Source organism: Styela clava, chromosome 15, assembly GCF_964204865.1.
Source record: "Styela clava chromosome 15, kaStyClav1.hap1.2, whole genome shotgun sequence".
Classification (NCBI taxonomy): domain Eukaryota; kingdom Metazoa; phylum Chordata; class Ascidiacea; order Stolidobranchia; family Styelidae; genus Styela; species Styela clava.
In genome coordinates, this window is record NC_135264.1 from 7,567,167 (window position 1) to 7,579,347 (window position 12,181).

General features: G+C 46.8%; 41 non-coding genes and 20 pseudogenes across 41 annotated transcripts; all 61 read right to left on the minus strand.

The window, feature by feature from the left end:
• Positions 1-59: 59 nt before the first annotated feature.
• LOC144412355 (5S ribosomal RNA) lies at positions 60-178 on the minus strand. The gene has a single exon (XR_013469066.1). It is a non-coding gene; the product is annotated as a 5S ribosomal RNA (ribosomal RNA).
• An 81-nt stretch (positions 179-259) lies between these two features.
• On the minus strand, positions 260-378 carry LOC144415012 (5S ribosomal RNA). Its single transcript, XR_013470904.1, has one exon. It is a non-coding gene; the product is annotated as a 5S ribosomal RNA (ribosomal RNA).
• An 81-nt stretch (positions 379-459) lies between these two features.
• Positions 460-578, minus strand: LOC144414449 (5S ribosomal RNA). The gene has a single exon (XR_013470339.1). It is a non-coding gene; the product is annotated as a 5S ribosomal RNA (ribosomal RNA).
• Positions 579-659: 81 nt separating this feature from the next.
• Positions 660-778, minus strand: LOC144414755 (5S ribosomal RNA). Its single transcript, XR_013470645.1, has one exon. It is a non-coding gene; the product is annotated as a 5S ribosomal RNA (ribosomal RNA).
• An 81-nt stretch (positions 779-859) lies between these two features.
• Positions 860-977, minus strand: LOC144412165 (5S ribosomal RNA; annotated as a pseudogene).
• An 81-nt stretch (positions 978-1,058) lies between these two features.
• On the minus strand, positions 1,059-1,177 carry LOC144416097 (5S ribosomal RNA). Its single transcript, XR_013471991.1, has one exon. It is a non-coding gene; the product is annotated as a 5S ribosomal RNA (ribosomal RNA).
• An 81-nt stretch (positions 1,178-1,258) lies between these two features.
• On the minus strand, positions 1,259-1,377 carry LOC144412366 (5S ribosomal RNA). The gene has a single exon (XR_013469067.1). It is a non-coding gene; the product is annotated as a 5S ribosomal RNA (ribosomal RNA).
• An 81-nt stretch (positions 1,378-1,458) lies between these two features.
• Positions 1,459-1,577, minus strand: LOC144417276 (5S ribosomal RNA). Its single transcript, XR_013473169.1, has one exon. It is a non-coding gene; the product is annotated as a 5S ribosomal RNA (ribosomal RNA).
• An 81-nt stretch (positions 1,578-1,658) lies between these two features.
• On the minus strand, positions 1,659-1,777 carry LOC144415102 (5S ribosomal RNA). The gene has a single exon (XR_013470994.1). It is a non-coding gene; the product is annotated as a 5S ribosomal RNA (ribosomal RNA).
• Positions 1,778-1,858: 81 nt separating this feature from the next.
• Positions 1,859-1,977, minus strand: LOC144415413 (5S ribosomal RNA). The gene has a single exon (XR_013471305.1). It is a non-coding gene; the product is annotated as a 5S ribosomal RNA (ribosomal RNA).
• Positions 1,978-2,058: 81 nt separating this feature from the next.
• On the minus strand, positions 2,059-2,177 carry LOC144412377 (5S ribosomal RNA). The gene has a single exon (XR_013469068.1). It is a non-coding gene; the product is annotated as a 5S ribosomal RNA (ribosomal RNA).
• Positions 2,178-2,258: 81 nt separating this feature from the next.
• On the minus strand, positions 2,259-2,377 carry LOC144414530 (5S ribosomal RNA). The gene has a single exon (XR_013470420.1). It is a non-coding gene; the product is annotated as a 5S ribosomal RNA (ribosomal RNA).
• Positions 2,378-2,458: 81 nt separating this feature from the next.
• LOC144412388 (5S ribosomal RNA) lies at positions 2,459-2,577 on the minus strand. The gene has a single exon (XR_013469069.1). It is a non-coding gene; the product is annotated as a 5S ribosomal RNA (ribosomal RNA).
• Positions 2,578-2,658: 81 nt separating this feature from the next.
• LOC144412657 (5S ribosomal RNA) lies at positions 2,659-2,777 on the minus strand (annotated as a pseudogene).
• Positions 2,778-2,858: 81 nt separating this feature from the next.
• Positions 2,859-2,967, minus strand: LOC144412315 (5S ribosomal RNA; annotated as a pseudogene).
• Positions 2,968-3,048: 81 nt separating this feature from the next.
• Positions 3,049-3,167, minus strand: LOC144416014 (5S ribosomal RNA). Its single transcript, XR_013471908.1, has one exon. It is a non-coding gene; the product is annotated as a 5S ribosomal RNA (ribosomal RNA).
• Positions 3,168-3,248: 81 nt separating this feature from the next.
• LOC144416015 (5S ribosomal RNA) lies at positions 3,249-3,367 on the minus strand. Its single transcript, XR_013471909.1, has one exon. It is a non-coding gene; the product is annotated as a 5S ribosomal RNA (ribosomal RNA).
• Positions 3,368-3,448: 81 nt separating this feature from the next.
• Positions 3,449-3,567, minus strand: LOC144417581 (5S ribosomal RNA; annotated as a pseudogene).
• An 85-nt stretch (positions 3,568-3,652) lies between these two features.
• On the minus strand, positions 3,653-3,771 carry LOC144411916 (5S ribosomal RNA; annotated as a pseudogene).
• Positions 3,772-3,852: 81 nt separating this feature from the next.
• LOC144417175 (5S ribosomal RNA) lies at positions 3,853-3,971 on the minus strand. The gene has a single exon (XR_013473067.1). It is a non-coding gene; the product is annotated as a 5S ribosomal RNA (ribosomal RNA).
• An 81-nt stretch (positions 3,972-4,052) lies between these two features.
• LOC144412860 (5S ribosomal RNA) lies at positions 4,053-4,161 on the minus strand (annotated as a pseudogene).
• Positions 4,162-4,242: 81 nt separating this feature from the next.
• On the minus strand, positions 4,243-4,361 carry LOC144412886 (5S ribosomal RNA; annotated as a pseudogene).
• Positions 4,362-4,442: 81 nt separating this feature from the next.
• Positions 4,443-4,561, minus strand: LOC144412399 (5S ribosomal RNA). Its single transcript, XR_013469070.1, has one exon. It is a non-coding gene; the product is annotated as a 5S ribosomal RNA (ribosomal RNA).
• Positions 4,562-4,642: 81 nt separating this feature from the next.
• Positions 4,643-4,761, minus strand: LOC144415132 (5S ribosomal RNA). Its single transcript, XR_013471024.1, has one exon. It is a non-coding gene; the product is annotated as a 5S ribosomal RNA (ribosomal RNA).
• An 81-nt stretch (positions 4,762-4,842) lies between these two features.
• On the minus strand, positions 4,843-4,961 carry LOC144412033 (5S ribosomal RNA; annotated as a pseudogene).
• An 81-nt stretch (positions 4,962-5,042) lies between these two features.
• Positions 5,043-5,151, minus strand: LOC144412316 (5S ribosomal RNA; annotated as a pseudogene).
• An 81-nt stretch (positions 5,152-5,232) lies between these two features.
• LOC144414674 (5S ribosomal RNA) lies at positions 5,233-5,351 on the minus strand. Its single transcript, XR_013470564.1, has one exon. It is a non-coding gene; the product is annotated as a 5S ribosomal RNA (ribosomal RNA).
• Positions 5,352-5,432: 81 nt separating this feature from the next.
• Positions 5,433-5,551, minus strand: LOC144417851 (5S ribosomal RNA; annotated as a pseudogene).
• An 81-nt stretch (positions 5,552-5,632) lies between these two features.
• Positions 5,633-5,741, minus strand: LOC144412317 (5S ribosomal RNA; annotated as a pseudogene).
• An 81-nt stretch (positions 5,742-5,822) lies between these two features.
• LOC144416000 (5S ribosomal RNA) lies at positions 5,823-5,941 on the minus strand. The gene has a single exon (XR_013471894.1). It is a non-coding gene; the product is annotated as a 5S ribosomal RNA (ribosomal RNA).
• An 81-nt stretch (positions 5,942-6,022) lies between these two features.
• LOC144412410 (5S ribosomal RNA) lies at positions 6,023-6,141 on the minus strand. The gene has a single exon (XR_013469071.1). It is a non-coding gene; the product is annotated as a 5S ribosomal RNA (ribosomal RNA).
• An 81-nt stretch (positions 6,142-6,222) lies between these two features.
• LOC144414895 (5S ribosomal RNA) lies at positions 6,223-6,341 on the minus strand. The gene has a single exon (XR_013470786.1). It is a non-coding gene; the product is annotated as a 5S ribosomal RNA (ribosomal RNA).
• An 81-nt stretch (positions 6,342-6,422) lies between these two features.
• Positions 6,423-6,541, minus strand: LOC144412422 (5S ribosomal RNA). The gene has a single exon (XR_013469073.1). It is a non-coding gene; the product is annotated as a 5S ribosomal RNA (ribosomal RNA).
• An 81-nt stretch (positions 6,542-6,622) lies between these two features.
• On the minus strand, positions 6,623-6,741 carry LOC144414900 (5S ribosomal RNA). Its single transcript, XR_013470791.1, has one exon. It is a non-coding gene; the product is annotated as a 5S ribosomal RNA (ribosomal RNA).
• Positions 6,742-6,822: 81 nt separating this feature from the next.
• On the minus strand, positions 6,823-6,931 carry LOC144412318 (5S ribosomal RNA; annotated as a pseudogene).
• Positions 6,932-7,012: 81 nt separating this feature from the next.
• Positions 7,013-7,131, minus strand: LOC144412658 (5S ribosomal RNA; annotated as a pseudogene).
• An 81-nt stretch (positions 7,132-7,212) lies between these two features.
• LOC144412433 (5S ribosomal RNA) lies at positions 7,213-7,331 on the minus strand. The gene has a single exon (XR_013469074.1). It is a non-coding gene; the product is annotated as a 5S ribosomal RNA (ribosomal RNA).
• Positions 7,332-7,412: 81 nt separating this feature from the next.
• Positions 7,413-7,531, minus strand: LOC144413039 (5S ribosomal RNA; annotated as a pseudogene).
• Positions 7,532-7,612: 81 nt separating this feature from the next.
• LOC144412198 (5S ribosomal RNA) lies at positions 7,613-7,731 on the minus strand (annotated as a pseudogene).
• An 81-nt stretch (positions 7,732-7,812) lies between these two features.
• LOC144412319 (5S ribosomal RNA) lies at positions 7,813-7,921 on the minus strand (annotated as a pseudogene).
• Positions 7,922-8,002: 81 nt separating this feature from the next.
• LOC144415145 (5S ribosomal RNA) lies at positions 8,003-8,121 on the minus strand. The gene has a single exon (XR_013471037.1). It is a non-coding gene; the product is annotated as a 5S ribosomal RNA (ribosomal RNA).
• An 81-nt stretch (positions 8,122-8,202) lies between these two features.
• LOC144412444 (5S ribosomal RNA) lies at positions 8,203-8,321 on the minus strand. Its single transcript, XR_013469075.1, has one exon. It is a non-coding gene; the product is annotated as a 5S ribosomal RNA (ribosomal RNA).
• An 81-nt stretch (positions 8,322-8,402) lies between these two features.
• Positions 8,403-8,521, minus strand: LOC144416457 (5S ribosomal RNA). Its single transcript, XR_013472350.1, has one exon. It is a non-coding gene; the product is annotated as a 5S ribosomal RNA (ribosomal RNA).
• Positions 8,522-8,602: 81 nt separating this feature from the next.
• On the minus strand, positions 8,603-8,721 carry LOC144414772 (5S ribosomal RNA). The gene has a single exon (XR_013470662.1). It is a non-coding gene; the product is annotated as a 5S ribosomal RNA (ribosomal RNA).
• Positions 8,722-8,802: 81 nt separating this feature from the next.
• On the minus strand, positions 8,803-8,921 carry LOC144414901 (5S ribosomal RNA). Its single transcript, XR_013470792.1, has one exon. It is a non-coding gene; the product is annotated as a 5S ribosomal RNA (ribosomal RNA).
• An 81-nt stretch (positions 8,922-9,002) lies between these two features.
• On the minus strand, positions 9,003-9,121 carry LOC144412455 (5S ribosomal RNA). The gene has a single exon (XR_013469076.1). It is a non-coding gene; the product is annotated as a 5S ribosomal RNA (ribosomal RNA).
• An 81-nt stretch (positions 9,122-9,202) lies between these two features.
• Positions 9,203-9,321, minus strand: LOC144415133 (5S ribosomal RNA). Its single transcript, XR_013471025.1, has one exon. It is a non-coding gene; the product is annotated as a 5S ribosomal RNA (ribosomal RNA).
• An 81-nt stretch (positions 9,322-9,402) lies between these two features.
• On the minus strand, positions 9,403-9,521 carry LOC144412034 (5S ribosomal RNA; annotated as a pseudogene).
• An 81-nt stretch (positions 9,522-9,602) lies between these two features.
• LOC144412320 (5S ribosomal RNA) lies at positions 9,603-9,711 on the minus strand (annotated as a pseudogene).
• Positions 9,712-9,792: 81 nt separating this feature from the next.
• Positions 9,793-9,911, minus strand: LOC144414675 (5S ribosomal RNA). Its single transcript, XR_013470565.1, has one exon. It is a non-coding gene; the product is annotated as a 5S ribosomal RNA (ribosomal RNA).
• An 81-nt stretch (positions 9,912-9,992) lies between these two features.
• Positions 9,993-10,111, minus strand: LOC144412466 (5S ribosomal RNA). The gene has a single exon (XR_013469077.1). It is a non-coding gene; the product is annotated as a 5S ribosomal RNA (ribosomal RNA).
• An 81-nt stretch (positions 10,112-10,192) lies between these two features.
• LOC144416648 (5S ribosomal RNA) lies at positions 10,193-10,311 on the minus strand. Its single transcript, XR_013472541.1, has one exon. It is a non-coding gene; the product is annotated as a 5S ribosomal RNA (ribosomal RNA).
• Positions 10,312-10,392: 81 nt separating this feature from the next.
• Positions 10,393-10,511, minus strand: LOC144412479 (5S ribosomal RNA). The gene has a single exon (XR_013469079.1). It is a non-coding gene; the product is annotated as a 5S ribosomal RNA (ribosomal RNA).
• Positions 10,512-10,592: 81 nt separating this feature from the next.
• LOC144414902 (5S ribosomal RNA) lies at positions 10,593-10,711 on the minus strand. Its single transcript, XR_013470793.1, has one exon. It is a non-coding gene; the product is annotated as a 5S ribosomal RNA (ribosomal RNA).
• Positions 10,712-10,792: 81 nt separating this feature from the next.
• On the minus strand, positions 10,793-10,911 carry LOC144417852 (5S ribosomal RNA; annotated as a pseudogene).
• An 81-nt stretch (positions 10,912-10,992) lies between these two features.
• LOC144412321 (5S ribosomal RNA) lies at positions 10,993-11,101 on the minus strand (annotated as a pseudogene).
• An 81-nt stretch (positions 11,102-11,182) lies between these two features.
• Positions 11,183-11,301, minus strand: LOC144416607 (5S ribosomal RNA). Its single transcript, XR_013472500.1, has one exon. It is a non-coding gene; the product is annotated as a 5S ribosomal RNA (ribosomal RNA).
• An 81-nt stretch (positions 11,302-11,382) lies between these two features.
• Positions 11,383-11,501, minus strand: LOC144412490 (5S ribosomal RNA). The gene has a single exon (XR_013469080.1). It is a non-coding gene; the product is annotated as a 5S ribosomal RNA (ribosomal RNA).
• Positions 11,502-11,582: 81 nt separating this feature from the next.
• Positions 11,583-11,701, minus strand: LOC144414896 (5S ribosomal RNA). The gene has a single exon (XR_013470787.1). It is a non-coding gene; the product is annotated as a 5S ribosomal RNA (ribosomal RNA).
• Positions 11,702-11,782: 81 nt separating this feature from the next.
• LOC144412501 (5S ribosomal RNA) lies at positions 11,783-11,901 on the minus strand. The gene has a single exon (XR_013469081.1). It is a non-coding gene; the product is annotated as a 5S ribosomal RNA (ribosomal RNA).
• Positions 11,902-11,982: 81 nt separating this feature from the next.
• Positions 11,983-12,101, minus strand: LOC144414904 (5S ribosomal RNA). The gene has a single exon (XR_013470795.1). It is a non-coding gene; the product is annotated as a 5S ribosomal RNA (ribosomal RNA).
• Positions 12,102-12,181: the final 80 nt, after the last annotated feature.

The following is a 12,181-nucleotide window of genomic DNA, read 5'->3' on the forward strand; positions in this document are numbered from 1 at the left end:
CTATTTGTATTTCGCAGTTGTTGGAAAGCAGAGCAAAATCGAACGAAACGGCGACGAAAAGCCTACGACACTCGGTATTCCCAGCCGGTCACCCATGCAAGTACTAACCGAGCCCGACATTGCTTAACTTCCGAGATCGAACGAGATCGGGTGCATTCAACGTGGTATGGTTGTAGGCGATAAAGTAGTAGTCTATTCGGCTATTTGTATTTCGCAGTTGTTGGAAAACAGAGCAAAATCGAATGAAACGGCGACGAAAAGCCTACGACACTCGGTATTCCCAGCCGGTCACCCATGCAAGTACTAACCGAGCCCGACATTGCTTTACTTCCGAGATCGAACGAGATCGGGTGCATTCAACGTGGTATGGTTGTAGGCGATAAAGTAGTAGTCTATTCGGCTATTTGTATTTCGCAGTTGTTGAAAAACAGAGCAAAATCGAATGAAACGGCGACGAAAAGCCTACGACACTCGGTATTCCCAGCCGGTCACCCATGCAGGTACTAACCGAGCCCGACATTGCTTAACTTCCGAGATCGAACGAGATCGGGTGCATTCAACGTGGTATGGTTGTAGGCGATAAAGTAGTAGTCTATTCGGCTATTTGTATTTCGCAGTTGTTGGAAAGCAGAGCAAAATCGAATGAAACGGCGACGAAAAGCCTACGACACTCGGTATTCCCAGCCGGTCACCCATGCAAGTACTAACCAAGCCCGACATTGCTTAACTTCCGAGATCGAACAAGACCGGGTGCATTCAACGTGGTATGGTCGTAGGCGATAAAGTAATAGTCTATTCGGCTATTTGTATTTCGCAATTGTTAGAAAACAGAGCAAAATGGAATGAAACGACGACGGAAAGCTTACGACACTCGGTATTCCCAGCCGGTCACCCATGCAAGTACTAACCGAACCCGACATTGCTTAACTTCCGAGATCGACGAGATCGGGTGCATTCTACGTGGTATGGTTGTAGGCGATAAAGTAGTAGTCTATTCGGCTATTTGTATTTCGCAGTTGTTGGAAAGCAGAGCAAAATCGAACGAAACGGCGACGAAAAGCCTACGACACTCGGTATTCCCAGCCGGTCACCCATGCAAGTACTAACCGAGCCCGACATTGCTTAACTTCCGAGATCGACCGAGATCGGGTGCATTCAACGTGGTATGGTTGTAGGCGATAAAGTAGTAGTCTATTCGGCTATTTGTATTTCGCAGTTGTTGGAAAACAGAGCAAAATCGAATGAAACGGCGACGAAAAGCCTACGACACTCGGTATTCCCAGCCGGTCACCCATGCAAGTACTAACCGAGCCCGACATTGCTTAACTTCCGAGATCGAACGAGATCGGGTGCATTCAACGTGGTATGGTTGTAGGCGATAAAGTAGTAGTCTATTCGGCTATTTGTATTTTGCAGTTGTTGAAAAACAGAGCAAAATCGAATGAAACGGCGACGAAAAGCCTACGACACTCGGTATTCCCAGCCGGTCACCCATGCAAGTACTAACCGAGCCCGACATTGCTTAAATTCCGAGATCGAACGAAATCGGGTGCATTCAACGTGGTATGGTTGTAGGCGATAAAGTAGTAGTCTATTCGGCTATTTGTATTTCGCAGTTGTTGGAAAGCAGAGCAAAATCGAATGAAACGGCGACGAAAAGCCTACGACACTCGGTATTCCCAGCCGGTCACCCATGCAAGTACTAACCGAGCCCGACATTGCTTAACTTCCGAGATCGAACGAGATCGGGTGCATTCAACGTGGTATGGTTGTAGGTGATAAAGTAGTAGTCTATTCGGCTATTTGTATTTCGCAGTTGTTGGAAAACAGAGCAAAATCGAATGAAACGGCGACGAAAAGCCTACGACACTCGGTATTCCCAGCCGGTCACCCATGCAAGTACTAACCGAGCCCGACATTGCTTAGCTTCCGAGATCGAACGAGATCGGGTGCACTCAACGTGGTATGGTTGTAGGCGATAAAGTAGTAGTCTATTCGGCTCTTTGTATTTCGCAGTTGTTGGAAAACAGAGCAAAATCGAATGAAACGGCGACGAAAAGCCTACGACACTCGGTATTCCCAGCCGGTCACCCATGCAAGTACTAACCGAGCCCGACATTGCTTAACTTCCGAGATCGAACGAGATCGGGTGCATTCAACGTGGTATGGTTGTAGGCGATAAAGTAGTAGTCTATTCGGCTATTTGTATTTCGCAGTTGTTGGAAAACAGAGCAAAATCGAATGAAACGGCGACGAAAAGCCTACGACACTCGGTATTCCCAGCCGGTCACCCATGCAAGTACTAACCGAGCCCGACATTGCTTAGCTTCCGAGATCGAACGAGATCGGGTGCATTCAACGTGGTATGGTTGTAGGCGATAAAGTAGTAGTCTATTCGGCTATTTGTATTTCGCAGTTGTTGGAAAACAGAGCAAAATCGAATGAAACGGCGACGAAAAGCCTACGACACTCGGTATTCCCAGCCGGTCACCCATGCAAGTACTAACCGAGCCCGACATTGCTTAACTTCCGAGATCGAACGAGATCGGGTGCATTCAACGTGGTATGGTTGTAGGCAATAAAGTAGTAGTCTATTCGGCTATTTGTATTTTGCAGTTGTTGGAAAACAGAGCAAAATCGAATGAAACGGCGACGAAAAGCCTACGACACTCGGTATTCCCAGCCGGTCACCTATGCAAGTACTAACCGAGCCTGACATTGCTTAACTTCCGAGATCGAACGATAACGGGTGCATTCAACGTGGTATGGTTGTAGGCGATAAAGTAGTAGTCTATTCGGCTATTTGTATTTCGCAGTTGTTGGAAAACAGAGCAAAATCGAATGAAACGGCGACAAAAAGCCTACGACACTCGGTATTCCCAGCCGGTCACCCATGCAAGTACTAACCGAGCCCGACATTGCTTAACTTCCGAGATCGAGTGCATTCAACGTGGTATGGTTGTAGGCGATAAAGTAGTAGTCTATTCGGCTATTTGTATTTCGCAGTTGTTGGAAAACAGAGCAAAATCGAATGAAACGGCGACAAAAAGCCTACGACACTCGGTATTCCCAGCCGGTCACCCATGCAAGTACTAACCGAGCCCGACATTGCTTAACTTCCGAGATCGAACGAGATCGGGTGCATTCAACGTGGTATGTTTGTAGGCGATAAAGTAGTAGTCTATTCGGCTATTTGTATTTCGCAGTTGTTGGAAAACAGAGCAAAATCGAATGAAACGGCGACAAAAAGCCTACGACACTCGGTATTCCCAGCCGGTCACCCATGCAAGTACTAACCGAGCCCGACATTGCTTAACTTCCGAGATCGAACGAGATCGGGTGCATTCAACGTGGTATGTTTGTAGGCGATAAAGTAGTAGTCTATTCGGCTATTTGTATTTCGCAGTTGTTGGAAAACAGAGCAAAATCGAATGAAACGGCGACGAAAAGCCTACGACACTCGGTATTCCCAGCCGGTCACCCATGCAAGTAATAACCGAGCCCGACATTGCTTAACTTCCGAGATCGAACCAGATCGGGTGCATTCAACGTGGTATGGTTGTAGGCGATAAAGTAGTAGTCTATTCGGCTATTTGTATTTCGCAGTTGTTGGAAAACAGAGCAAAAACGAATGGAACGGCGACGAAAAAAAAGCCTACGACACTCGGTATTCCTAGCCGGTCACCCATGCAAGTACTAACCGAGAACGACATTGCTTAACTTCCGAGATCGAACGAGATCGGGTGCATTCATCGTGGTATGGTTGTAGGCTATAAAGTAGTAGTCTATTCGGCTATTTGTATTTCCCAGTTGTTAGAAAACAGAGCAAAATCAAATGAAACGGCGACGAAAAGCCTACGACACTCGGTATTCCCAGCCGGTCACCCATGCAAGTACTAACCAAGCCCGACATTGCTTAACTTCCGAGATCGAACAAGATCGGGTGCATTCAACGTGGTATGCTTGTAGGCGATAAAGTAGTAGTCTATTCGGCTATTTGTATTTCGCAATTGTTAGAAAACAGAGCAAAATCGAATGAAACTGCGACGAAAAGCCTACGACACTCGGTATTCCCAGCCGGTCACCCATGCAAGTACTAACCGAGCACGACATTGCTTAACTTCCGAGATCGGGTGCATTCAACGTGGTATGGTTGTAGGCGATAAAGTAGTAGTCTATTTGGCTATTTGTATTTCGCAGTTGTTGGAAAACAGAGCAAAATCGAATGAAACGGCGACGAAAAACCTACGACACTCGGTATTCCCAGCCGGTCACCTATGCAAGTACTAACCGAGCCTGACATTGCTTAACTTCCGAGATCGAACGATAACGGGTGCATTCAACGTGGTATGGTTGTAGGCGATAAAGTAGTAATCTATTCGGCTATTTGTATTTCGCAGTTGTTGGAAAACAGAGCAAAATCGAATGAAACGGCGACAAAAAGCCTACGACACTCGGTATTCCCAGCCGGTCACCCATGCAAGTACTAACCGAGCCCGACATTGCTTAACTTCCGAGATCGAACGAGATCGGGTGCATTCAACGTGGTATGGTTGTAGGCGATAAAGTAGTAGTCTATTCGGCTATTTGTATTTCGCAGTTGTTGGAAAACAGAGCAAAATCGAATGAAACGGCGACGAAAAGCCTACGACACTCGGTATTCCCAGCCGGTCACCCATGCAAGTACTAACCGAGCCCGACATTGCTTAACTCCCGAGATCGAACGAGATCGGGTGCATTCAACGTGGTATGGTTGTAGGCGATAAAGTAGTAGTCTATTCGGCTATTTGTATTTCGCAGTTGTTGGAAAACAGAGCAAAATCGAATGAAACGGCGACGAAAAGCCTACGACACTCGGTATTCCCAGCCGGTCACCCATGCAAGTACTAACCGAGCCTGACATTGCTTAACTTCCGAGATCGAACGATAACGGGTGCATTCAACGTGGTATGGTTGTAGGCGATAAAGTAGTAGTCTATTCGGCTATTTGTATTTCGCAGTTGTTGGAAAACAGAGCAAAATCGAATGAAACGGCGACAAAAAGCCTACGACACTCGGTATTCCCAGCCGGTCACCCATGCAAGTACTAACCGAGCCCGACATTGCTTAACTTCCGAGATCGAGTGCATTCAACGTGGTATGGTTGTAGGCGAAAAAGTAGTAGTCTATTCGGCTATTTGTATTTCGCAGTTGTTGGAAAACAGAGCAAAATCGAATGAAACGGCGACGAAAAGCCTACGACACTCGGTATTCCCAGCAGGTCACCCATGCAAGTACTAACCGAGCCCGACATTGCTTAACTTCCGAGATCGAACGAGATCGGGTGCATTCAACGTGGTATTGTTGTAGGCGATAAAGTAGTAGTCTATTCGGCTATTTGTATTTCGCAGTTGTTGGAAAACAGAGCAAAATCGAACGAAACGGCGACGAAAAGCCTACGACACTCGGTATTCCCAGCCGGTCACCCATGCAAGTACTAACCGAGCCCGACATTGCTTAACTTCCGAGATCGAACGATAACGGGTGCATTCAACGTGGTATGGTTGTAGGCGATAAAGTAGTAGTCTATTCGGCTATTTGTATTTCGCAGTTGTTGGAAAACAGAGCAAAATCGAATGAAACGGCGACAAAAAGCCTACGACACTCGGTATTCCCAGCCGGTCACCCATGCAAGTACTAACCGAGCCCGACATTGCTTAACTTCCGAGATCGAGTGCATTCAACGTGGTATGGTTGTAGGCGAAAAAGTAGTAGTCTATTCGGCTATTTGTATTTCGCAGTTGTTGGAAAACAGAGCAAAATCGAATGAAACGGCGACGAAAAGCCTACGACACTCGGTATTCCCAGCAGGTCACCCATGCAAGTACTAACCGAGCCCGACATTGCTTAACTTCCGAGATCGAACGAGATCGGGTGCATTCAACGTGGTATTGTTGTAGGTGATAAAGTAGTAGTCTATTCGGCTATTTGTATTTCGCAGTTGTTGGAAAACAGAGCAAAATCGAACGAAACGGCGACGAAAAGCCTACGACACTCGGTATTCCCAGCCGGTCACCCATGCAAGTACTAACCGAGCCCGACATTGCTTAACTTCCGAGATCGAACGAGATCGGGTGCATTCAACGTGGTATGGTTGTAGGCGATAAAGTAGTAGTCTATTCGGCTATTTGTATTTCGCATTTGTTGGAAAACAGAGCAAAATCGAATGAAACGGCGACGAAAAGCCTACGACACTCGGTATTCCCAGCCGGTCACCCATGCAAGTACTAACCGAGCCCGACATTGCTTAACTTCCGAGATCGAACGAGATCGGGTGCATTCAACGTGGTATTGTTGTAGGCGATAAAGTAGTAGTCTATTCGGCTATTTGTATTTCGCAGTTGTTGGAAAACAGAGCAAAATCGAATGAAACGGCGACGAAAAGCCTACGACACTCGGTATTCCCAGCCGGTCACCCATGCAAGTACTAACCGAGCCCGACATTGCTTAACTTCCGAGATCGAACGAGATCGGGTGCATTCAACGTGGTATGGTTGTAGGCGATAAAGTAGTAGTCTATTCGGCTATTTGTATTTCGCAGTTGTTGGAAAACAGAGCAAAATCGAATGAAACGGCGACGAAAAGCCTACGACACTCGGTATTCCCAGCCGGTCACCCATGCAAGTACTAACCGAGCCCGACATTGCTTAACTTCCGAGATCGAAGGAGATCGGGTGCATTCAACGTGGTATGGTTGTAGGCGATAAAGTAGTAGTCTATTCGGCTATTTGTATTTCGCAGTTGTTGGAAAACAGAGCAAAATCGAATGAAACGGCGACAAAAAGCCTACGACACTCGGTATTCCCAGCCGGTCACCCATGCAAGTACTAACCGAGCCCGACATTGCTTAACTTCCGAGATCGAGTGCATTCAACGTGGTATGGTTGTAGGCGATAAAGTAGTAGTCTATTCGGCTATTTGTATTTCGCAGTTGTTGGAAAACAGAGCAAAATCGAATGAAACGGCGACGAAAAGCCTACGACACTCGGTATTCCCAGCCGGTCACCTATGCAAGTACTAACCGAGCCTGACATTGCTTAACTTCCGAGATCGAACGATAACGGGTGCATTCAACGTGGTATGGTTGTAGGCGATAAAGTAGTAATCTATTCGGCTATTTGTATTTCGCAGTTGTTGGAAAACAGAGCAAAATCGAATGAAACGGCGACAAAAAGCCTACGACACTCGGTATTCCCAGCCGGTCACCCATGCAAGTACTAACCGAGCCCGACATTGCTTAACTTCCGAGATCGAACGAGATCGGGTGCATTCAACGTGGTATGGTTGTAGGCGATAAAGTAGTAGTCTATTCGGCTATTTGTATTTCGCAGTTGTTGGAAAACAGAGCAAAATCGAATGAAACGGCGACGAAAAGCCTACGACACTCGGTATTCCCAGCCGGTCACCCATGCAAGTACTAACCGAGCCCGACATTGCTTAACTCCCGAGATCGAACGATATGGTTTGCATTCAACGTGGTATGGTTGTAGGCGATAAAGTAGTAGTCTATTCGGCTATTTGTATTTCGCAGTTGTTGGAAAACAGAGCAAAATCGAATGAAACGGCGACGAAAAGCCTACGACACTCGGTATTCCCAGCCGGTCACCCATGCAAGTACTAACCGAGCCTGACATTGCTTAACTTCCGAGATCGAACGATAACGGGTGCATTCAACGTGGTATGATTGTAGGCGATAAAGTAGTAGTCTATTCGGCTATTTGTATTTCGCAGTTGTTGGAAAACAGAGCAAAATCGAATGAAACGGCGACAAAAAGCCTACGACACTCGGTATTCCCAGCCGGTCACCCATGCAAGTACTAACCGAGCCCGACATTGCTTAACTTCCGAGATCGAGTGCATTCAACGTGGTATGGTTGTAGGCGATAAAGTAGTAGTCTATTCGGCTATTTGTATTTCGCAGTTGTTGGAAAACAGAGCAAAATCGAATGAAACGGCGACGAAAAGCCTACGACACTCGGTATTCCCAGCAGGTCACCCATGCAAGTACTAACCGCGCCCGACATTGCTTAACTTCCGAGATCGAACGAGATCGGGTGCATTCAACGTGGTATGGTTGTAGGCGATAAAGCAGTAGTCTATTCGGCTATTTGTATTTCGCAGTTGTTGGAAAACAGAGCAAAATCGAACGAAACGGCGACGAAAAGCCTACGACACTCGGTATTCCCAGCCGGTCACCCATGCAAGTACTAACCGAGCCCGACATTGCTTAACTTCCGAGATCGAACGAGATCGGGTGCATTCAACGTGGTATGGTTGTAGGCGATAAAGTAGTAGTCTATTCGGCTATTTGTATTTCGCATTTGTTGGAAAACAGAGCAAAATCGAATGAAACGGCGACGAAAAGCCTACGACACTCGGTATTCCAAGCCGGTCACCCATGCAAGTACTAACCGAGCCCGACATTGCTTAACTTCCGAGATCGAACGAGATCGGGTGCATTCAACGTGGTATTGTTGTAGGCGATAAAGTAGTAGTCTATTCGGCTATTTGTATTTCGCAGTTGTTGGAAAACAGAGCAAAATCGAATGAAACGGCGACGAAAAGCCTACGACACTCGGTATTCCCATCCGGTCACCCATGTAAGTACTAACCGAGCCCGACATTGCTTAACTTCCGAGATCGAACGAGATCGGGTGCATTCAACGTGGTATGGTTGTAGGCGATAAAGTAGTAGTCTATTCGGCTATTTGTATTTCGCAGTTGTTGGAAAACAGAGCAAAATCGAATGAAACGGCGACGAAAAGCCTACGACACTCGGTATTCCCAGCCGGTCACCCATGCAAGTACTAACCGAGCCCGACATTGCTTAACTTCCGAGATCGAAGGAGATCGGGTGCATTCAACGTGGTATGGTTGTAGGCGATAAAGTAGTAGTCTATTCGGCTATTTGTATTTCGCAGTTGTTGGAAAACAAAGCAAAATCGAATGAAACGGCGACGAAAAGCCTACGACACTCGGTATTCCCAGCCGGTCACCCATGCAAGTACTAACCGAGCCCGACATTGCTTAACTTCCGAGATCGAACGAGATCGGGTGCATTCAACGTGGTATGGTTGTAGGCGATAAAGTAGTAGTCTATTCGGCTATTTGTATTTCGCAGTTGTTGGAAAACAGAGCAAAATCGAATGAAACGGCGACGAAAAGCCTACGACACTCGGTATTCCCAGCCGGTCACCCATGCAAGTACTAACCGAGCCCGACATTGCTTAACTCCCGAGATCGAACGAGATCGGGTGCATTCAACGTGGTATGGTTGTAGGCGATAAAGTAGTAGTCTATTCGGCTATTTGTATTTCGCAGTTGTTGGAAAACAGAGCAAAATCGAATGAAACGGCGACGAAAAGCCTACGACACTCGGTATTCCCAGCCGGTCACCCATGCAAGTACTAACCGAGCCTGACATTGCTTAACTTCCGAGATCGAACGATAACGGGTGCATTCAACGTGGTATGGTTGTAGGCGATAAAGTAGTAGTCTATTCGGCTATTTGTATTTTGCAGTTGTTGGAAAACAGAGCAAAATCGAATGAAACGGCGACAAAAAGCCTACGACACTCGGTATTCCCAGCCGGTCACCCATGCAAGTACTAACCGAGCCCGACATTGCTTAACTTCCGAGATCGAGTGCATTCAACGTGGTATGGTTGTAGGCGATAAAGTAGTAGTCTATTCGGCTATTTGTATTTCGCAGTTGTTGGAAAACAGAGCAAAATCGAATGAAACGGCGACGAAAAGCCTACGACACTCGGTATTCCCAGCAGGTCACCCATGCAAGTACTAACCGAGCCCGACATTGCTTAACTTCCGAGATCGAACGAGATCGGGTGCATTCAACGTGGTATTGTTGTAGGCGATAAAGTAGTAGTCTATTCGGCTATTTGTATTTCGCAGTTGTTGGAAAACAGAGCAAAATCGAACGAAACGGCGACGAAAAGCCTACGACACTCGGTATTCCCAGCCGGTCACCCATGCAAGTACTAACCGAGCCCGACATTGCTTAACTTCCGAGATCGAACGAGATCGGGTGCATTCAACGTGGTATGGTTGTAGGCGATAAAGTAGTAGTCTATTCGGCTATTTGTATTTCGCATTTGTTGGAAAACAGAGCAAAATCGAATGAAACGGCGACGAAAAGCCTACGACACTCGGTATTCCCAGCCGGTCACCCATGCAAGTACTAACCGAGCCCGACATTGCTTAACTTCCGAGATCGAACGAGATCGGGTGCATTCAACGTGGTATTGTTGTATGCGATAAAGTAGTAGTCTATTCGGCTATTTGTATTTCGCAGTTGTTGGAAAACAGAGCAAAATCGAATGAAACGGCGACGAAAAGCCTACGACACTCGGTATTCCCAGCCGGTCACCCATGCAAGTACTAACCGAGCCCGACATTGCTTAACTTCCGAGATCGAACGAGATCGGGTGCATTCAACGTGGTATGGTTGTAGGCGATAAAGTAGTAGTCTATTCGGCTATTTGTATTTCGCAGTTGTTGGAAAACAGAGCAAAATCGAATGAAACGGCGACGAAAAGCCTACGACACTCGGTATTCCCAGCCGGTCACCCATGCAAGTACTAACCGAGCCCGACATTGCTTAACTTCCGAGATCGAAGGAGATCGGGTGCATTCAACGTGGTATGGTTGTAGGCGATAAAGTAGTAGTCTATTCGGCTATTTGTATTTCGCAGTTGTTGGAAAACAGAGCAAAATCGAATGAAACGGCGACAAAAAGCCTACGACACTCGGTATTCCCAGCCGGTCACCCATGCAAGTACTAACCGAGCCCGACATTGCTTAACTTCCGAGATCGAACGATAACGGGTGCATTCAACGTGGTATGGTTGTAGGCGATAAAGTAGTAGTCTATTCGGCTATTTGTATTTCGCAGTTGTTGGAAAACAGAGCAAAATCGAATGAAACGGCGACAAAAAGCCTACGACACTCGGTATTCCCAGCCGGTCACCCATGCAAGTACTAACCGAGCCCGACATTGCTTAACTTCCGAGATCGAGTGCATTCAACGTGGTATGGTTGTAGGCGATAAAGTAGTAGTCTATTCGGCTATTTGTATTTCGCAGTTGTTGGAAAACAGAGCAAAATCGAATGAAACGGCGACGAAAAGCCTACGACACTCGGTATTTCCAGCAGGTCACCCATGCAAGTACTAACCGAGCCCGACATTGCTTAACTTCCGAGATCGAACGAGATCGGGTGCATTCAACGTGGTATTGTTGTAGGCGATAAAGTAGTAGTCTATTCGGCTATTTGTATTTCGCAGTTGTTGGAAAACAGAGCAAAATCGAACGAAACGGCGACGAAAAGCCTACGACACTCGGTATTCCCAGCCGGTCACCCATGCAAGTACTAACCGAGCCCGACATTGCTTAACTTCCGAGATCGAACGAGATCGGGTGCATTCAACGTGGTATGGTTGTAGGCGATAAAGTAGTAGTCTATTCGGCTATTTGTATTTCGCATTTGTTGGAAAACAGAGCAAAATCGAATGAAACGGCGACGAAAAGCCTACGACACTCGGTATTCCCAGCCGGTCACCCATGCAAGTACTAACCGAGCCCGACATTGCTTAACTTCCGAGATCGAACGAGATCGGGTGCATTCAACGTGGTATTGTTGTAGGCGATAAAGTAGTAGTCTATTCGGCTATTTGTATTTCGCAGTTGTTGGAAAACAGAGCAAAATCGAATGAAACGGCGACGAAAAGCCTACGACACTCGGTATTCCCAGCCGGTCACCCATGCAAGTACTAACCGAGCCCGACATTGCTTAACTTCCGAGATCGAACGAGATCGGGTGCATTCAACGTGGTATGGTTGTAGGCGATAAAGTAGTAGTCTATTCGGCTATTTGTATTTCGCAGTTGTTGGAAAACAGAGCAAAATCGAATGAAACGGCGACGAAAAGCCTACGACACTCGGTATTCCCAGCCGGTCACCCATGCAAGTACTAACCGAGCCCGACATTGCTTAACTTCCGAGATCGAAGGAGATCGGGTGCATTCAACGTGGTATGGTTGTAGGCGATAAAGTAGTAGTCTATTCGGCTATTTGTATTTCGCAGTTGTTGGAAAACAGAGCAAAATCGAATGAAACGGCGACAAA